The sequence below is a fragment of the Dioscorea cayenensis genome, chromosome 10 (genome assembly GCF_009730915.1).
Source record: "Dioscorea cayenensis subsp. rotundata cultivar TDr96_F1 chromosome 10, TDr96_F1_v2_PseudoChromosome.rev07_lg8_w22 25.fasta, whole genome shotgun sequence".
Classification (NCBI taxonomy): Eukaryota; Viridiplantae; Streptophyta; class Magnoliopsida; order Dioscoreales; family Dioscoreaceae; genus Dioscorea; species Dioscorea cayenensis.
The window spans coordinates 18,291,214-18,305,535 of NC_052480.1; the positions used below are offsets into that span (position 1 = coordinate 18,291,214).

At 37.7% G+C, this 14,322-nt stretch overlaps 1 pseudogene; it reads left to right on the forward strand.

The window, feature by feature from the left end:
• LOC120270331 overlaps positions 1-8,867 on the forward strand; it is a 28,156-nt pseudogene extending 19,289 nt beyond the window's left edge.
• Positions 8,868-14,322: the final 5,455 nt, after the last annotated feature.

Here is a 14,322-nt window from a genome sequence, read left to right on the forward strand (position 1 = left end):
GAAATCCCTTTGAAACCCTAACTTTGGGCCTTAAAAAGAAGTTTTTGACCCAAGCACGACATACTTGGCCCATGCTTTTTAATTGTGCTCTTTGCTACCAAATCTAGGGTTTTAACATCAGTTGCATTTTCGCCAGACAAAGAAATGCATGACCTATAAGCATGCTCGTGCTTAGGCCATGCTTCCATAAACACGACCGTGCTATGGAAATAGTGACCGCGCTTCCTTCTTTTGCATATTTTTTTTGAAGTCCAGTAATCTACACAACTCAAAAACACCGCGGTGCTTAGGACGTGCTTGAATATAAAGATACCCAATCACCCCAATTCTTCTTCTATTAACCCAAGACCTACTAATCTGCATCCAGAATGTAAAGATACCCAAAGTAGTACTAAAATATATAAAGAAATGCTATAAGACAAGCAAAATATGAATAAGAGGTATGCAAAATATGTATATAAAATGCACTCATCACACTTCATTGCACAAATTTAATGACAATTCGCTATTGAATAATAATGAATTAATCATGTCAACCAATGTATTTTTTGAAGACTAATAATTCAAAGATATCCTTACCTTGAAATAAACTCAAGAGTTTCCTTACTTTTTAGTGGATGTTTTTGTTTCCCTTATTGTTAAGGATTGAAAACTTTTGGAGATTGTGTATAGTTGGACTTCATTTGCTTGTGTAGGATATTTAGAAAATAGAATTAGGGGTTCTTTAATTCTTTAATGTGGTAATTGGAAAAGTGTCTAATTTATGAATTGTTTCATGGTTTACTAAAGGAGTTGTAAGAATGAAAAATCTAAGAATTCTATTAATAAAATGGTAGAAATATTTCTTCAATTTCAAGGGCCTACAAGTGGAATTTGGGGAAGAACAAAATACAAAAGTTGTAGAGTTTGGTCTTAAGTAAATAGCTGTAAAATTTCAAATTTTATGCATGTGTAGTTTATGAGATATAGCCCTTATCTTGGATGATATTTTTGATAATTTTCATGACCTTAGAGATTGAATTAAGTATAATGCAAAATAATAAAGTTGTTCCTTACAAAATTAGCTAATTTTCAACAAAATATCCTTACTTTTGGAGATGTAGGTTGGGAGATATGCATATTTTAAAAGGATATTTCTGAATTATTAGTCTAAAAAAATAGCTAAAAATTCAAATGAATGTTGTAGATTAAGTAGTAGTACTTTAAACATTGTGAAATTTTGGATATGTCATATCCCTAGACATCTAGTCTTCTTAGATGCAAGAATTTTGTGATTTGGGAAAGGATAGGCAAAGTTATGCTAGATGTATTGCTCAAGGGTCATTTGGGTTAGTGAGTCTTAATTATATTCTTTAACTCTTTAATAAGGATAACGTAGAACGTTTGATTTTTCAATTAGGGAAAATCGATCACTGTAATTGTGTGGATCACTTAGCCTTTTTATAATTTCCAATAGTTGATGTTGAATTTCTTGTATGTCCCCATTTCTTGTACACCCCTTAAGGATACCAATGATTAGATGGCAAGGCAGAGGTGTTATTCTCAAAAGCTATAATAGCCTGGTCTTATTGCGGGTGAAGCTAATAGGCTTTCTTCCTAATTTTAAGATGTAGAGAGGAATTTTTTTGGGCATAGGAATTTGGGTTATTTTTAGGCGTTAGTTAGATAAGTAAACCACATATAAATCATTTCATTATTTATTATTTAAATTATACCTGTGATCTTTCGGCTTTTTTGAGTGTGTTGACTCGAACTTTTTGTTTGAACCTATTTGTTTTTGCTTGGGTTATTTAGACTGAGTCCATTTAAGTGTGTTTGAGTCGCTTTTGGACTCATGCGGTTGTGGGTGCTCATGCGTGCTAGCCTTCATGGCTTAGACCGAAGGTCGGGTCGCGTGGCCACGCCCGTTGGGCAACCATCGGGCCACCTGCGCTCTTGAAGGCACGTCCAGGTGGTTCCCTACGGGGCGCCCATGCCCATTGAGCGAGCATGGAGTGTGCTTATACCTGCGGGGTGCTTGCAGGCACACCCAAGCTTGACCCTGCAGGCGGCATGCACCTGTAGGATGTCCGCGTGGTGTGGCCAGCTTGTTTTTACGGCCTTCTTGGGCTTCTTTTTGCTTGTATTTCCTCTCCTTCTCTTTGGTTCTCTCTTCCTCTACTCCTTCTCCTCTTCATTGGGTATTCTTTGGAGCAAGAAGGGAGGCTTTGTTGGACTTGTTCTTCTAAGTTTGGAGCCCCAAGATCCATCCATCTTCTTTCTTTGTGATTTAGAGATAAACATCTCCTCCTCTTCCTTGTTGTTAGATGGATGGATGATCTAGGATTAAGATTGAAGGCTTGATCCTTGTTCTTCTTCTTACTTATTGCTATCTGAACTTGAGAGAATGATTTGCATTGTTATACTATCATTGATCAGTTGTATCCATGAACCAATTCTTGCTAGGGTTCTTGGTCGCTGAAGCCCGGTTATAGCATTACTGTAGCACCAGTAGAAGTTGATTGTTTCTTTGAATTATTTGGTTTTGAGTGAAGTTCAAACCCTTAGGAATTCATTGAAAACCTTGGAAACATGTTGTGAGCCAACCCTAGGACCAATTTAGAGTTGTATGGCATTCATTACCTAGGGTTTCATTCATATCTTCCTTCTTTAATTCTTGTTTGTTGCTTGTGTGTGTGTGTGCTTTGGTTAGGTGGTGAGAGCTCGGCTTGAGACAAGGAGCTCATGAAGGAGTAGTGCATCCAGGGTATAAATTGCCTAAGTAGTGAGTGAGATTTGTGGTTTGCATAATTATATTAGATTATTATTGATAAACGCCTAAATTTATGTATTTTATACATATATGTTTGTACTATTCATGTGTGTTTGGATGAATCGATGCCCATTTTATGATTTAATTAGTTCCATTAGTGTAGGACTCAAAGAAGCCTAGGTGAGCTCGAAGATGCAATTTAAGAAGAAATTAGCAATGAAAATGACATTTTAGAGTAGTGTACTATAGCAAGTACTATAGTACGAAGGATTGAAGAAATGACAAAGTCTCGGGTTTTCCTTACGGTAAACTTCACGGCCGTGATGCTATCCCTAGAAGACCTTTAAAAGAGGTTTTTAGGGCATTTGTTCATCATCTTCTTCCTTCTCTTTAAGCTCTCAAACTTCCCATCTTGATCTAAGGTGAAGAACGATATTTAAGTGCATTTTTGAGGTGGAAATTAATAGGAGAAGCATACTCCGGAAAGATTCCTCCTTGATCTCACTCATAGAGGCTTGAAGACGATGAGGGAAGCCACCCCTATTGCAGCATTCATGGAAGCTTTCAACATGATCCAAAGCATCATTCAGTTTCTAATCTTCGAGGGAGTCTTACTTATAATTGTTTTAGTTATTCCCATTGTGTTGAACCTTCTATTTGTTTGTATGGACGGCTAAACCCCAAGGTTACCGGATGTTGATGAACCTTGGGGTGAACTTTCTTGTTTGAATGGTTTTGTTTACTTTTAATGCGTTTGGTTTGATTTTGTGGCTCAAGCTTTTGTGTACTTTGATGTATTGTATTGCATGAGAACTCTATGGTTTAATTCTTAGGTTGTACTTGGATGTGCGGGATGCGCCCTTAAATTAGACTCACTTAGCTTCAAAAGGATCCATGTACTAATACACAGAGGGATTCGGGTATTTTATATCCCTCCAACAATTAGGGATGAACAAAGATGTGTGTTTAACCATAATTAGAGATTTCTCTAGCCTTAATGTAATCATAGGAGGATTTAGCGGAAGAAATTATGAGCTAATACTCATATGGGATTAGGGGTAATCACCAAGGGATTCGGGATGACCTACTTTAGTAATCTCTTAGCCCAAAATCACCTTTGCTTTGTAACCCTAGCATTCTTCTAGCATTATTAGCCCCGAGGGAATTCAAATTTGTGACCATTCTTTTCTCTAGGTTTCCCACTCATCAACCGCGACATGTAGACATTTTACTCTAGTTGTTTTTAACCCCTTTTAGTGATTTAGAACACTTGCACTCAAATTTGCAGGCTAGACATCTAGTAAAGAGGAAGTAAGGGTAGCTTCTTGGCATCGAGGAATATGACCCTTGTATCACACACATGGCACTACTTGACAATCCTGTGTACTTGCGGTTGTTCACACCAATTATCTAAAGATTTTGATTACTCTATTTGAAAGTATTTCATGGTTTTTATAGTATTGAATCGATGTTTTAATTGTCTTGGAAGGAAATTCCTATGCTATTGAGCCATATACGCAACTCTTGATGTTTGATTGAATATGTTTATGATTATACCTATATTTTGAGCTGAAATTATCTATGAGACTTTTGTTATTCAAACATTCTTCTAGCAATGATATTTGTGGGAATGACATTTATTCTTGGCATTTGAATGTTGTCCTGGATATGGACTCTATCAGAAGATATGCATGTATTGCATTATTTTTTATATGGTTACATCCTGCTATAGTAGGCGGTCTTCCTGGCTAGCCTGTTGAGGTGGCATGGAAGACCAGCTTAGTTATTGGTTCAGTTCAGGTGGGAGTGTAGAACATTGATTGGATGTTTATCCGGAAGCTGGAGTCACAACCTGATCGACCGATAGGTCAATGTTAAGGGCATGAGAACCTTGATGGCTCCGAACATAGCCGTGGCCATGGCTAGAATTTTGAGAGATTTCTAGACCGCTACTTGTTTGTTTGAGATGCAAACTTCATATTTTAAAAGAACTTATGTTTTTTAGGTAAAGTAAACCTTGAGATGTGATCTCTTATAAATTATTTGAAGAGTTACTTGGTTTGATGATGAGTACCATGTTTTATTTTTGTTTAAAAACTTGTATTATATCATTCACGAGTGATGCACTCTCCGCAAGTGTACAGGTCGCACACAAGTAATACAGTGGTACCCCACTAGGGGTAGGGTTGTCGAACCTCAGAGACTGGACTTAAAGTACTAATTTTTCTTCTAATCTCTAGTCAAGAAATAACAGGGTTTAATTTAAAAAAGGAAAGTAAAATAAGTAAGAAAGAACAGGTGGAGATAACAGGTAGATTAGGATCGAGAGTTTCAACAGCAAGAGAGAAATGCCCTGGGACGATTCCTATGAGCTATAGCATGCTGACTGACTTCTAATGCCTACTAGGTACATTCTATGGTTCTTGTGTGTGCTCAGAAGTAATGTTTCATCTATGGTTCTCAAATACACCAAAATTTGCTAGGATAACTGTGGTTTCATACACAACGAGTTTTACAATCACACAAGGTAACTATCTCTATGGCAATCCACATACTGAGTTTTACCCAAGCAACTATGCAAATCAAACATATCAAATAATGCAAACATAAGATTAAACACAAGAAACCCAAAAAAACTCCGTAGAACATAAGAAGAGAGTATTCAAAGCATACAAAACATCATAGTTCAACATCCCGAGGCACTGTGGACGATTAGCCCCTTATGGATGGGTACAACATGAAAGAAGCAAGTAAAGGTCTAAAAAAACGAAGACATGATTCCCTTATTCTCAAGAAACTCTTCCTAGTTGAGCTCTGTATACTAGCCCCACTTTCCTTGTGCCTCCGACTCATCCTTGATCTCCTTAGATGGTGTGGTGAAGCTTGATCTTCGCCCTTATTGAAGTCCTTTCGCTGGAGAAGAAAAATCCCAGAACAAAGATAAGAGTGAAACCCTAGAAACTGGAGTTATAAGGCTGATTTTGGGCTCGACACAGTCTAAGCACAATCAGTCTTCCACCGTGCTATCTCATTGAGATTTTTGAGTGAATTGGCTAAGTGCTCGCATGGGAGATTTAGGGGAGGACCACGGTGGTGCTTCGTCGGTGATTCGCCAGTACACGATCGTGCTAAGACCATCCTGATAGTGTTTCTCCCATTTGACAAAAACTATCTTCAATTGGAATAATCAGGGGGAAGAGCACGGTCGTGTTGAGACCGTGCTTGGTCTGAGAGCATCCCCTACTTGAATTATCATTGGGCAATCCTTCAGGTTGAGATCATCAGTGGGACAGAGCACGATCATGCTTTGCCCATGTTTAGCTTGAGCACTTAGCAAATATCTTTGTTCTTCTCTTGTTTCATCCCCGATTTCACTCCAAATTGCTTCGAATCACAAAATCCTGCGCAAAGAACAACTATACACAAAATTATACTAAAGGATGAGTAAAATAATGAATTGAGGGTAAATAGATATAACATGAAATGCATTCATCAATGAGTTATGAATGTTGAAACCCTCTTTTGAGAAATAAAAAAATTCTTTTATGCTATCTATGGTTTTCTTAAACTTGTGCGTCCTGTTAAATGCTAAAAATATTCTAATCTTTATGTATTATGTTAAAAACCTAGCTTTGTAGATTTTATCAATTGCTTTGGTATATTCTATCAAAATTGTTCTAACCCACTCACTGAGTGACTTAGATTACTCATCTTCTCCCTCCCTTCCTGGCTTTAGCTGCCAGTAGTGTTGCGGCGAGGAAGAGTGCTGTCTCTCTCCCTCCTTGGCTTTAGTTACCAGTAGTGTTGCGGCGAGGCAGAGTGCTGGGCATTATCTTTTTACCCTGTTTCTTTCCCATCTTACATATGTGTCTTTGAAAATGTTTTCATTGTATAAGAACATGGGTTCACTAGTATGTTTGAACTCTATATGCATGGTTTGTACTCTGGTCTAGTTTATTGGAAACTTTGTTGTATTAGTGACAAGCTTGCTTCATTGAACTCTATTATCAGCTTATGATATCGTTGCTTTCCTTGTCTATCTATGTGCTATTTATTTTGTATATTCTATTTAGTGCTATTTATTCCAGGGTTTTGTTAGTTTTATAGTGACTCAAGCGTTGAGCGGTGTGTGTATCCCTCCTTGCATTACTGTGGCAGTTGTCACGTGCCGAGCCCATGGGCTAGGGCGTGACAATAAAGTTTTTGGCACTTGGGATTATGTTTATCCAATAATTAGTTAATTACTCATTATTTTATAAATTAATTATTCTTGGTTACTTATTTAAATTCTAAGTTAACTATTTATTTTCCTTTTTATTTACTTGAAAATAAATGAAGTATTTTCTCTAAAAGTTGGGATCATGCAAACTACATAAAGTTATTTGAATATAAATCTTGGTATTCTTTTGACCTCGAAAAGGAAATTATTTGTTGCTATTATCATGTTTGCTAAGATTTAGTTTTGAACTTATTAACATTATGAACTATATAGCATTTAAATTATTTTGTATATGATTGTTTTATAGTCTCCATATAAACTACGCAAGAACCCTATCAATGGGGGTTAAAAATTGACCATGTTGACATGAAGGTTTTGGAAAAGAGGCTATAGTTTCTGACTGTTTCATCGGTGAGACAATAATGGCCTCTAAAATTATAACTCAGGTCACCATATATAAATAAATGACCTCTGAAATTATAACTTGGGTCAAAGAGTACAAATAAATGACCTTTGATGTTTTGTTGCAAATAAAGTTAGGGGACATGTAATTTTGATATTCTGCGAAGTATAATTTGGATTAAGTTTTTATTGAATGACTCTATTCCGAAGAATTGTATCTTTGATAATATTATACTCTTTATTTTAAATTTGAATTTTTAGAACTATGTATGTGTCACACCCCGGACCCTATAGGGCAAAGACCCTATAGATATGTTTGGCCTCATAGACTAACTAAGAGTTAAACATACAATAATCTAATATAATTTTGTCTTCTTGTGATTGTTTCTGCTTTGTTTTTTTATCTCTTTCGATCATAGGAAGGAATCTGATTCTCAATGATTGGTACTAGATCCTAGTTCAAGAAGAAGAGTGGGAGCAATGGCGGAAGAAGGCAATGTTCGAATTGAGAAATTTGATGGCAAGAACATTGAACTTTGGAAGATGCAAATAGAGGACTATCTCTACCAGAAAATGTTGCATGAATTGCTATCAAGGAAGAAGCCAGAGCAGATGGATTAGGTAGATTGGGATCTGTTTGATCGCCAAGCGTTTGGAGTAGTTCTTCTGACATTGGCAAGGAACATAGTTTTCAATATTGTCAAAGAGAAGACAATCAAGAATCAGATGAAAGCACTATCAAATATATACGAGAAACCATCCACCTCAAACAAGGTATATTAGATGTGTTGTTTATTTAATTTGAAGATGGTAGAAGGTGTGTCTGTTACAGATCACATCAATAAATTTAATGTGATTACAAATCAATTGAGTTCGGTAGAAATCATGTTTGAGGATGAGGTAAAGGCGCTGATTTTACTATCATACCTACCAAAGAGTTAGTCTACAACAGTAACTATGGTGAGTAGTTTGTCAGAAAGTGCAAAATTAAAGATGGATGATATCCAAGATTTGATTCTGAGCGAGGATATTTGTAGAACAGAAGTAGGAGAATTGTCAGGATCAGCTTTAAGCACACAAAACAGAGGAAGAAGCAAACAGAAGGGTAAGAATCAAAATCATGGTAGATTAAAATCCAAGGGAAAGGGCCAGAAAAACAATCGCAAAGATATTAACTACTGGAATTGCAATAGAAGGGCCACTTCAGTAGTCAGTGCAAGGCACCAAAAAGGAATAAGAATTATCAACCAAAAGATGATGATCCTGCAAATTCAGCCAGTGAAGATGTTAAGGAAGCTCTTGTTTGTTGTATTGACTGTCCTATTGAGTCATGGATTCTAGACTTAGGTGCATCGTTTTACTCAACACTCTGTAGAGAATTGTTACATAATTATGTTACAGGAAAAATATGGAAAGGTTTATCTTGCTAATAATGAACCTGTGAAGATTGTGAGGAAATGTGAAGTTTGCATAAGGACTGCCAATGGAACATAGTAGAAGCTACAAGAAGTGAGATATGTCCCAGGTCTGAAAAGGAACTTGATTTCCATGAATTAGATTGACAGTACCAAATACACTAAAGTGTTTGGAGGAAGATCATGGAAAGTAACGAAGGATGCCATGATTGTGGCATGAGGTGGGAAGGTGGGAACATTATACATGACTTCCGAGAGCAAAGATACAATATCAGTTACAAATTCTTCATTTGATTCAAAGTTATGGCATAGAAGACTTGGGTACATGAGTGAGAAAGGGATAAAATTGTTAGCATCAAAAGGAAAGCTGGCAGATTTGAAGTCAGTTGATGCAGGTCTTTGTGAAGACTATATTTATGGGAAGCATAAAAGAGTCAGTTTCTCAAAGTCTACAAGAACATGAAAGGCAAAAAAGCTACAATTGGTGCATACTGATGTATGTGGGTTAGCCCCAGTACGATCTCTTGGAGGCTCACGCTAATATGTCACCTTTATTGATGATTCCACTAGAAAGGTATGGGTTTATTTCCTCAAGAATAAATCTAATGTGGTTGCTACTTTTAAGAAGTGGAAATACGAGGTGGAAAATCAAACTGGCTTAAGTGTCAATAGTTTGAGAACAGATAATGGTGGAGAGTATGACAACCAAGAGTTTAAAGAGTTCTGTGCAGAAAAGGGATCAGAATGATCAAAACAGTCCTTGGAAGACCGGAGCAGAATGGTATTGCTGAGAGGATGAACATGACTTTGAACAAAAAAGCAAGAAGCATGAGATTACATACAGCGCTACCAAAAGCCTTTTGGTTAGATGCAATCAACATAGCTGTATATTTGATCAACAAAGGACCTTGAATTTCGCTAGGCTTCAAAATCCCTAAAGAGGAGTGGATAGGAAAGAAGGTAAATCTTTCATACTTGAAAGTATTTGGTTGTGTTTCATATGTATATGTAGATCCTGATGCTAGAGATAAATTAGATGCAAAATCTAGAAAGTGTTATCTAATTGGTTACGGTTTTGATTATTTTGACTATTTCCTTTGGGATTACTAAAATAGAAAAATCATAAGGCATAAGGATATTACTTTTGATAAAACCATATTGTCTAAAGTTAGGTTTACAGTAGAATTTGAAAGTGCAGGGAAAAACTGTCAGAGGCGTGAGGAGGCTGTGTTAGAAGATATCAGTGAAGAGGATAATGCTAGTAGAGTTCAAGGTAATCCAGATAATCTAGATTTAGACCCTTAGCCAGTAGTAACTCCTCAATCATATATTAGAAGGACTACCAAAGTATCCAGACCTACATATCGTTACTCTCCTTCACTATACTATTTACTGTTGATAGATAGTGGTGAGCTAGAGTACTATGCAAAAGCTATGCAAGTGGAAGATTCTATCAAGTGGGAGTTAGCCAGGAAAAAGGAGATGAACTCCCTAGAGAAGAATCAGACTTGGGTGTTGACTAAGCTGCTAAATGGAAATAAAGCCTTATAGAACAAATGGGTCTACCATATCAAGAAAGAGCATGATGGCAAGAAAAGATACAAGGTTAGACTAGTGGTGCAGGGCTTTCATCAATTAAGATGTATTGACTATACAGAGGTGTTTTCTCTTTTTATAAAGATGACTAGTATCAAACTAGTACTCATTATAGTTGCTACAAAAGACTTGCATCTAGATCAGCTAAATGTGAATGCTACCTTTTTACATGGAGATTTAGATAAGGACATCTATATGCAATAACTTGAAAGCTTCAAGGCTCCTGGTAAAGAAGAACTTATATACAGATTGCAAAAAAGTCTCTATGGATTGAAGTAGGCTCTGAGGTAGTGGTATAAAAAGTTTGATGCCTTCATATGAGACAATGGTTTTACAAGACGTGAGATAAACCATTGTTGCTACTTTAAGAGGTTGAATAGCTGTTATATCATCTTATTGCTATATGTGGATGATTTGCTTGCTGCAGGTTCCAGCATAAAAGGGATTAATAAGTTGAAGAAATAGATATCAAACTAGTTTGAATTGAAGAACTTGGGTGCAGCAAAGCAAATACTTTGGATGAGGATTACTCAGGATAAAACTATGGGAACTCTAGAATTATCCTAAGAGAAGTATATTGAGAAGGTATTAAGTGGATTCAGTTTCTATGATGTAAAGCCTAGAGGTACCCCTTTAGGAAAGCAGTTTAGCTATCTAAGGAGCATTCAACAAAAGTAGATGAAGACAGGAAGCACATATCTAAAGTGCCATATGCATATGCAGTTGGAAGCCTGATATATGATATAGTGTGTATAAGACCAGGTATAGCTTATACAATGGGAGTAGTGAGCAGATATATAACAGATCTAGGAAGAGAGCATTGGGAAGCTGTGAAATGACTCTTAAGGTATCTGAAAGTCACATCAAATGTTGGGCTTTGTTTTAGAAAGAGCAACGTGGCTTTGTAGGGATCTTGTGATGCAAATCTTGGTGGTGATATGTATGGAAGGAAGAGTACTATAGGTTATGTGTTCACTCTAGGAGGTATAATAGTCAGTTGGATGTCACGACTTCAGAAAAGTGTTCTCTTACAACTACTAAAGTAGAATACATGGCAATCTCAGAAGCAGTAAGAGAGATGATTTGGTTTAAGAATTTTTTGAAGGAGTTGGGCAAAGAGCAGAATAGTAGTGCATCTTTTAGTGACAGTAAGAGTCCCATTCAACTTACAAATAATCCAATAATTCATGTTAGGACCAAGCACATCCAATTGAGATATCATCACATTCATGGGTTGATTAAGGATGGGACAATAGCATTGAAGAAGATACTTGGTGTAGAGAATCCAACAGACATGTTGACAAAGAGAGTAACCTATGCATGGCCTCAATTGGTCTCCAAGTTATTTGATGAAGAGGAGGTGCCGCACTCGAAGCATCATCTGAGCTACAAAGATGAGGGTTATAAGAGAGCTGCTTATATTAGAAGATCAGTCTCCATGTGGGAGATTGTTGGGTATGTGGAGCTCTGATATACATTATAGGTATGGGAAGCCTATAAGTTAAATTTCCCCAAGATTTTTCTAGAGATATTGAATTAGGTGATAACCCTTATAATTTTGTCAATAAAGTAAGATGATTACTCTTAGGAGACTCCCCAAATCCATATTATGGTAAACAACAAATTGAAGCTATTATAAAATTAGAGCAATTGCAAATTAACCATTAGATGTTTATTAAGAAAATTAAGCCATACAACTGTATACATGGCCTGGGAGTTATCACATGGCCATGTGTGCCACTTTTAAAAGGTTTCATGAAGATTTTCAATCATCAAAATAGTACAGGGGTAGTCACAAGGTTGTGTGCCAAGTTCTGTATAGGTTCCAGAACAACTCTCGAGGTTTTAGAAGTAAGAGAGCCATATCACCAACCACACGCCCGTGTGCAGGGCAGTGTATTATAGAAAAAAAATAATGTGGCATGGGGCTATAGTAACAACAAAAAATTACATGGGCTGATCCATGCTGGTGTGTCTACCGAATATCTCATTATAAAAGCCTGATGCTAGGGTTTTGAAGGGAGTTCTTCTCTTGTCCTTTTGGGCCACCACTTTATTTCTTTCTTGGGGCTCTTGGCTACCATTTGGTAGTGATTTGGAACTCTATTGCACATCTTCACCAAGGGGGAGACAAGCAAAAGAGAAGAAACTTAGTTGGAGGTCCAAAGCATCAAAGAAGCTATTATTGGAGAGATCCTGGTATCATCATTGATGAACCTTCGGAGATGTTATCCATTCCAGGAGATTACAAGTCTAGAGGAGGTTTTCATACTTCTTTTTATGCGTTTGATTTGTGATAAGTGCTTGTGCGATATGAATGCGAAGCGTTCATTCCATATGTTGAGCATTACTTTTCTCAGGTTTTTACATTAATATGTGTGTTTTTATGTTACTTTTACGCAGGTAGGGCTGTGGGGCTAAGTATGAAGGAAATAGGCCAATGTGGATCATAATGCACCTATTTTGGAGGAGATCTTGCTAAGGTTCAAACGCGAAGACATAGGACAGGTGTGAGATGCTAGAGTGTGTGCCAACCTCCTCGCATTCGAGTGAGTACATCCATTTGGAGGGGCACAAAGGCAGTCACACTCGAGCATTCCGTCTTATGCATACAAGAACAAGAACCCTACCAACATATATATCATTGAAGAAGCAAGTGATTCACGACGTGAACGTGTGCCCGTTTGCGTTACCCCGATGAAAGTATGGAATTGGGAAGTTATTCAGGTCGAAGACTGTAGCAGAGTACTGTAACAATTACTGTAGTAGCACTATTCACAACCGGCCGAGAAATCAGAGAAACAGAGAATCCACACGGGCATGTGGAAATTATCCACGCCCATGTGGAAATTCTGCATTGGCGCGTGTACCATCCACGCCCATGGAGTTGCCCGATTCTAGCCCTATTTAAAGCCGGTTCAGCCCCGATTTTGGTATTCTTTTCTCCATCTTTTCCCCAACTTGTGAGAGGGCTTCGGCTAGGGTTTCGAGGGGTATTGGCCAAGGTTTTGGAGAGGTTCTATGTCTCTGACATCGTGATTCTATTAGGAAGAAGGTTGGTAGGGGAGCTTCGATTGAGGCGTATCCTATACCAGACGAAGGAATCTTTGGACAACGAGTAGAGGACTTTCCACAAGACCATCGACACGAGCATCGCAGGGGTTTCTTTATGGATTCATTGCTTTTACATTCTATTTCTTTGATTGTACTTAGCTCCATGGAGAGTTAAACCCCTAGTGGGTACTTGGGTGATTGTGAACCCTAGGATGTATTCGTTTCATTGAACTTCTTTATTATGCTTTCAATAAATTGATGTTTATTGTGAGTTCCAACCTTGAATGCTTGATTGTATGAACATTTCCCCTAGAGTGACACTAGGGTTGAGAGTTCTTATTGGTAACCTTGTGAGTGAGTGACACACCACGAGCGTTAGACAAAGCTAGGTTGGTGAGGGTTGAGAGGGTGAGTCGAGAGGTACAAGAGCGTCCCCTTTCCCCTCCGACGTGATAGATTCTACCTCTGTTCCTCGAGTTCTTTGCGGCCATAATAGAGTGAATGGTCTAAGGGATGAACCTCCGCTGGGGCCTAGTTGCGCGTGCAATGGAGTGAAGCGTTGAGGTGATCTTAGTATCTAGGGCTTAATTGTGGGTAGGGACCTTCCGCCTGGACCAAAGGGTTAGGTCTAAATCTAGGAAAAGATTTATCACTTGGAATCCCTAGAGCTCATTGCAACTCTATGCGAGTGCGCAGTGTTGAGATTGTTCGATTTCTCCTCCGGGACATGTATAGAGTTAGGCATAGTTGATCTTAGATTTGGGACTATGTATGTAAGGATTTCCATGACTCACCATTGCATTGATTAGGAAGCATAATAGAGAGTTCTTGCACTTGAAGTGATTATCCTAGGTGAAGTATCATCCGAGTACCCCATCTTTAAC